We start from the raw sequence: 7,638 nt of genomic DNA, 5'->3' as shown, positions 1-7,638 counted from the left end.
ATCCGGATATCCGATGTCATTTTTTGCACAAATATTTTACGGATATTCGTCAAGACCTTAGCTATGGAGCCAGTTGGTCCCAATCGGGTAAACCAACCCATTTCCAAGGTCAAACGTGCCCCGAAGCGGATAAGACCCCTGTTTTGATGATTTTCGTGTGGCTTTCAAGGGCTCATCATAGCCCTTTTTGTGACTCGACTCAAGCTCATCATAACCTTTTTTGTGATCACGCTCATCATAACCTTTCCTGAAAGTAGACGACAAGTTTGAAAACTTAACGCCTGCATAATCATTGAAAGAGTATCTTCTTTTTCGCCACATCGCATCAAGGTGACAGGATTCGAACCTATGGCCCTCTGTACCCAAAACAGATGCGCTGACCAGACTGCGCTACACCTCTTCCATGGATCTTTTGGTGATACGGATTTTCGACGTCATTATTGTCAAAAAATTTCATGGATGTCAGTCAAGGCCTTAGTTATTGAGCCGGTTGGTCCCTACCGACAAACTAGCCCATTTTCAAGGTCAAACGATCCCAGAGTGGGTAAACCCTTCGTTTTGCCAATTTTCGTGTGCTATATTCCAGGGATCTTTTGTTGATCCAGATTTCCGATGTGATTTTTGTCGAAATTTTTCGTGGACATCCAACAAGACCTTAGTTATGGAGCCGATTGGTCCAGACGGGCAAATCGGCCTATTTTTTAGGTCAAATGATCCCCGGAGCGGGTAAACCCCCTGTTTTGCCAATTTTCGTGTGCTATATGTAACGCCCCTCAAAATGAAGTAGGATAAAGTAGAGCCTCACATGGGTTTTGTGCATTAGTAACTTGTTTAAATGTTGAGTATTGACTCTTAAGGTCTAGTTTGAAGAGTTTAGTGAGTCAACGTCAAGGCACGTGTTAGACTCCATGCTTTGAGACCTACTCTAGTTGGGTTGAGGGTGCTAGACAAGGAGCCAAGCCAAAAGGGGGTAAGCCTTAGCCAAAAAGCCAAGGCTTTCCCAAGTTGGCTGCCCACTACCCCAAAGACCACAGGCACCACCACTGCCAGTGGTACCCTAGATGGTCAGTATACTTGGGCGTGAAGATCACTTGGTCTCAAGGGAGGCAAGGCAACTTTGCCTAGGTGCTGTCTCATGTTCACGACCTCCACCACAACTCGTGGTGTGCACCACGGATCGTGGGAGCATCCGTGAAGATGCCTTGGGCCCTTGAGGGCTTGACATGGTGGAGAGTCCCACTGGTCAAGGGACCACGGGCACAACCACGAGCCGTGGTACCCTTCACGACCCGTCCAAGTAAGCGTGGTCCCTGACGGGGCTGCCCAAGTGAAGGGCTTTTAAGTAATTTCGTTTTAAGTCTTTAACATGTGGGGTTGATTTTAAATGGTTTATATCATTAATATAAATAGTTTTATGTCTTAAAACGTTCCTTTAACTCATTATTCTCAAATACCCTAATCAAAACCTCCAAAAAAAGTTCTTCTCTCTCAACTCAAGGAAGCAGGAGAAGTGGAACCTAGGGTTTTAGATTTCAAGATTTCTTCATCAAATTTTTGTGGGATTCATCAAGTCTAAGGTATGGTGACCCTTGATCCTTGATTATCCTTTCTTTCAAAGAGTCTATTCAAAAGTCTTCAAAGAACAAAAAGCCTTATTTCTATTCTAAGCATGGGTTCATTGATAAATTGTTTTCAAAAGCATTATATTGGTGAATTAAAGTAGAATTGATGATTTTATATGAACTTTCTTCAAGAATCCATGTTTTCACTAAAACCCTAAATTTGCTATGAAGTGGGTCTATTTCTATAAATTCAAAGTTGATGGAATTATGTGTAAAGTGAATTGTATTGATATCTCTTGTATTGTTTAATGTTTATTTATGATTAATTGTTGATAATGGATGAATTAAGGGTGGTAAGCCTTATGGGTGAAGTATTGATGATTTTGGCTATGGCTTCGGATTATGGTAAGAAAGCTTGAACTCTCTTTATGGAATTGATTGTTATTGGTAGGTTGAATCCACCTTTGGTGAAAGTGTTATATCTTATTCTTGTGTGGTATTATTGGGAATTGAGGCCATGAAGGGAAATATATGAGCGTTATTATATTGTTGTATTTTTATACATATATGAGGCTATATGTAAAGTCCTATATGAACCTATATGTAAAGTTTGTGTGCTATAATGTGAAGATGTTCTAATGGTGTTAATGTGATAATGTATAAAGTGCTATTATGCTAATGTGAAAGCATGTCATTCTTGAAATGGTGATATGTGGTGATGATGGACTATGATGAGTTTTCATAAGATGATGTTGTAGATCATATGCTAGACTTGAGTATCTTGTCTTGTGTCATGGAAGCTTGATTATATATATATGAATGTTTGGTTGGGCTATGACTTAGTAATGGAGCTCTTCCTATAAATGTTAAAAGAGGAATTCTAGGCCAAGACTTGAATTAGTAGACTTAAGCATAGTGCCTTTTTATGAGTCTAGCTTTCCTAAGAAAATGTATAACCTTGAAGGATGGGCCTTAGGGTGATGTTCCCTTCTTGAGTGAAATGATAGACTTAGAGATGGATGGAGCCAGAACGACATGAGAATCCTTATCTAAGAAAGTCAAATGAGCTATCCTTATGAACCTAGATTGGCTATGACTAAGAAATGGGGCCTTTCTTGGGAAGAGGTACTATGAGTTGGTTGAACTAGAAAAGGAATACTCTCTAGTACATATGTGATTGAATACTCTATGGAAACCAAGGCTAAGCACCGAGTTGATGTGGTTAGGATGGTGGCCTAGTTGAGCATGAGATTAGGCACAATGAACATCTTTGGATATCTCTTAAACCATGTGCCAACATGGGTTGCTTTTAGTTCTACCCTTGGCAAGTAGAACAACCTCCACGGAGTAGGATAGACTCTGGATTCCATACCTTGCTAGTGTGGTCTATGTCGGTTAAGGCCTATTTCCATCATGTGGGATGTGCACTCTAGTATTGGATAGGTTCTACAATGTGTAGGGAGTAGTATGGGATGCTATTTACACATGACACGAGTAGGCTTAAAAGATGCTAAAGTGAGTTCCCTAAGACTTAGGGCTATTATGTGATTGTCCCCTATATGCTTGTGTGTCTCTTAAATGGTTTTATAAAGAATGTTGACTTAGTATGTTATAATGTAATGATAAAACCCTTGTCTATGGTAACTCTTAGGAACACTTAGGTGTATATGAAGAGGCTGTATGGGCGGTCCCTTCATTATTCACTTAAGTGTGGCTTAGGGTGACTTGAGATAGATGCTTAAATGGTAATGAAGGAATTACTTTGCTATCTTGTTTAAGTATTGTACACTTGTATTAATTGAGTTGTAAATGATGTGAATATGGTCTTAATTGTGAATGGTGACTTGAAATGTGGGTTTATGCTTGTAGTTGTAAAGGTTTGTTAAAGAAGGTCTTCAAAGCATACATTCCTTGTAAATGCCTGTTGTGCATGTTTTCTTGCATGGTCATCATACTTAGTACTTATTGTACTAACTCCATATTTCTCTATTGTTATAAGTGTAGGTAGTGGGAAGTGAAGAGATCTTTTGAGGAAGCTTGGGATATTGACTCTTCTCAAGAAGCTTGGTATGTCCTCATATATTCAAGGACATAGTTGTTATCTTTCTAGTATTTCCACTTAGACATTGTATAAGACTTATATTTTCTATTGGTGTAAAGGGTCGTGTCCCTAAGATGTTCTATTCGTGTCTAAGATGGTACATGAGACTTAGAAATTCTACTTCTTTACATTTGAAAGATTTTATGAGTATTGTGGATTTGTTTTAAAAAGTGTTCTTATTCCTTACGGTTTTTATTACCGAATGAGATGAATGAATGCTAAGGCTTGTATAAGACCTCCAAGAGGTCGAATACGCATGTAACGGCTAGGGGGTGCTCCCGAGTCGTTACACTATAGTCCATGGAGCTTTTGCTGTTCCAGATTTCAAACGTCATTTGTGTCGAACCTTTTCGTGGATGTCCGTCAAGACCTTAGCTATGGAGTCGGTTGGTCCCTATGTGTAAACCTGCTCATTTTCAAGGTCAAACAATCCCCGAAGAAGGTAAACCCCCCCGTTTTGCCAATTTTCGTGTGCATAGTCAATGGATCGTTTGGTGATCTGGATTTTTGATGTCATTTTTGCCAAAAATTTTCAGGAACATCTGTCAACACCCTAGCTATTGAACTAGTTAGTATTTATGGGTAAACCATCCCATTTTCAAGGTCAAATGAGCCCTGGAGCGGGTAAAACCCTGTTTTGCCGATTTTCTTATTCATAGTCCATGAATCTTTTGGTGATTCAGATTTCTGACTTCATTTTGCAGAAATGTCTCGTGGGTATCCGTCAAGACCTTAGCTATGGAGTTAGTTGGCCTAACGGTCAAACCGGCCCATTTTCAAGGTCAAATGAGCCCCGTAGTGGGTAAACCCCCCCCCCCCCCCCCATTTTGCCAATTTTAGTGTGCTTTAGTATATGGATCTTTTGGTGATCCGGATTTCTAATGTCATTTGAGCCGAAAATTTTCTTGGACGTCCATCAAGACCTTAGCTATAGAGTCGGTTGGTCCCGATGGGAAAACAGGCCAATTTTCAAGGTCAAACGATCTCCGAAGCGGGTAAACCACCATTTTGCAGATTTTTGTGTGCTAGTCCATGGATCTTTTAATAATCCTGATTTCCAATAGTGCTGGTTCGTCCCGACGGGCAAGCCGGCCCAGTTTCAAGGTCAAATGAGCCACAGAGCGGGTCAACCCCCAGTTTTGCCTATTTTCTTGAGCTATAGTCCATGAATATTTTGCTGATCCGAATTTCCGAGGTCATTTTTGCCGAAATTTTTGTAGACGTCCGTCAACACCTTAGTTATGGATCTGATTGGTCCCGACGGCCAAACCGGCCCATTTTCAAGGTCAAACAATCCCAGAGGGGGTAAACCCCCTGTTTTGCCGATTTTCATTTGCTATCGTCCATGGATCTCTTAGTAAGTCGGATTTTCGATGTCATTTTTGTCCAAATTTTTCATGGACGTCCGTCAAGACCTTATCCATGGTGCCAGTTGGTCATGACGGAAAAACAGGGCAATTTTCAAGGTCAAATGATCCCTGGAGAATGTAAACAACCATTTTGCAGATTATTGTATGCTATAGTCCATGGATATTTTGGTGATCCTGATTTTCTCCGTCATTTTTGCCGAAATATATCGTGGACGTTCGTCAAGACCTTAGCTATTGAGCCAACTAGTCCTGACGGGCAAAATGGCCCATTTTTAAGGTCAAACGATCCCCGGAGAGGGTAAAACCCCCGTTTTGCTGATTTTCGTGTGTTATAGTGCATGAATCTTTTGGTGATCCGAATTTCCGACGTCATTTTTATAAAAAAATTCCTTGACATCCGTCAAGACTTTAACTATGGAGTCGGTTGTTTCTGATGGGCAAGTCGGCCCATTTTCAAGGTTAAACGAGCCCCAAAGTAGGTAAACCCCCTGTTTTGCTAATTTTCGTGTACTATAGTCCATGGATCTTTAGGTGATCCGGATTTCAAATGTCATTTTTTGCGCAAATTTTTCCTGGATATCCGTCAAGACCTTAGCTATGGATCTGGTTGGTCTCGACTGGTAAACCGGCCCATTTTCAAGGTCAAACATACCCCGAAGCGGATAAACCCCCCGTTTTCCCAATTTTTGTGCGTTATATTCCATGGATCCTTTGGTGATCCGGATTTTCGACATCATTTTTGCCGATTTTTTCATGGACGTCCGTCAAGGCCTTAGCTATGGATCCGGTTGGTCTCGACAGGCAAACCAACCCATTTCAAGGTCAAACGAACCCCGGAGCAGGTAAACCCTCCATTTTGCCAATTTTCGTGTGCTACAGTCCATGGATCTTTTGGTGATCTGGATTTCCGACGTCATTTTTGCCAAAAGATTTCGTGGACTTCCGTTGAGACCTTAGTTGTAGATCCGGTTGGTCACGATGAGCAAACCGACCCATTGTCAAGGTCAAACGAGCCACGGAGCGGGAAAGTCCCCATTTTTGCTAATTTTCGCATGCTATTGTCCACGGATCATTTAGTGATCCAGATTTCTAATGTCATTTTAGTCATAATTTTTTGTGGACTTCCCGTCAAGATCTTAGCTATGGAGTCGGTTGGTCCCTACGGGTAAACCGGCTCATTTTCAAGGTCAAACAATCCCCGGAGTGGATAAACCCCTCGTTTTGCCAATTTTGAGTGCTATAGTCCATAAATCTTTGGGTGATCCGGATCACTGACATCATTTTTACAGAAATTTTTCGTGGACGTCCATCAAATCCATAGCTATGGGGTCGATTGGTCCCGATGAGTAAACAAGCCAATTTTCAAGGTCAAATTATCCCTGAATTTTTGTGTGCTATAAGCCTTGAATATTTTAGTGATCTTGATTTTCAACGTCATTTTTATCGAAATATTTCGTAGACGATCGTCAAGACCTTATCTATAGTGTTGGTTGGTCCCGACAAGCAAGCCGGCCCATTTTCAAGGTCAAACGAGCTCCAGTGCAGGTAAACCCCCCGTTTTATCGATTTTCTTGTGCTATAGTCCATGAATATTTTGCTGATCCAAATTTACGACGTCATTTTTGCCAAAATTTTTGTGGACGTCCGTTAACACCTTAGCTATGGACCCGATTGGTCCCAACGGCCAAACTGGTCCATTTTTAAGGTCAAACGAGCCACGGAGTGGGAAAACCCCCCGTTTTTGCCAATTTTCATTTGCTATTGTCCATGGATCATTTGGTGATCTAGATTTCCAATGTCTTTTTGTCGAAATTTTTCGTGGACTTCTGTCAAGACTTTAGCTATGGAGTCGGTTGGTCCCTACGAGTAAATCGGATCATTTTCAAGTTTAAACTATCCCCAAAGTGGGTAAACCCCCTGTTTCGCCAATTATCGTTTGCTATAGTCGATGGATCTTTTGGTGATCTGGATAACTGACGTCATTTTTGCTGAAATTTTTCGTAGATGTCCATAAATCCTTAGCTATGGGGTCGATTGGTCCCGACGGGTAAACTTGGCAATTTTCAAGGTCAAATGATTCCCAGAACGTGTAACCCACCATTTTGCAGATTTTTGTGTCCTATAGTGCATGAATCTTTTGGTGATCCAGATTTTCTACTTCATTTTACAGAATTGTTTTGTGGATGTCCGTCAAGACCTTAGCTATAGATTTGGTTGGCCCGACGGTCAAACCGACCCATTTTCAAGGTTAAATAATCCCTATAGTGGTAAACCCACCATTTTGCTGATTTTTGTGTGCTTTAGTCTATGGATCTTTTGGTGATCCGGATTTCTGATGACATTTGAGCCGAAAATTTTCTTGGACGTCCGTCAAGACCTTAGCTATGGAGCCGATAGTTCCCGATGGGAAAACGAGCTAATTTTCAAGGTCAAACGATCCCCGGAGCGGGTAAACCACCATTTTGTAGATTTTTGTGTGCTATAGTCTATGAATATTTTGGTGATCGTGATTTTCAGTGTCATTTTTGCCGAAATATTTTGTGGAAGACCGTCAACACCTTAGCTATAGAACTTGTTGGTCCCGACGGGCAAGCCAGCCCATTTT

The 7,638-nt window shown here is 41.1% G+C and overlaps 1 non-coding gene across 1 annotated transcript; it reads right to left on the bottom strand.

Annotated features, from left to right (window-relative positions):
- Positions 1–325: 325 nt before the first annotated feature.
- Positions 326–400, bottom strand: TRNAP-UGG (transfer RNA proline (anticodon UGG)). The gene has a single exon. It is a non-coding gene; the product is annotated as a tRNA-Pro (tRNA).
- Between the last annotated feature and the right edge of the window lie 7,238 nt (positions 401–7,638).

Source organism: Solanum verrucosum, unplaced genomic scaffold (genome assembly GCF_900185275.1).
Source record: "Solanum verrucosum unplaced genomic scaffold, falcon-dt-bn FXZP01001239.1, whole genome shotgun sequence".
Classification (NCBI taxonomy): Eukaryota; Viridiplantae; Streptophyta; class Magnoliopsida; order Solanales; family Solanaceae; genus Solanum; species Solanum verrucosum.
The sequence above is the reverse complement of the archived record's forward strand: the minus strand, read 5'-3'. Positions and strand labels throughout refer to the sequence as shown.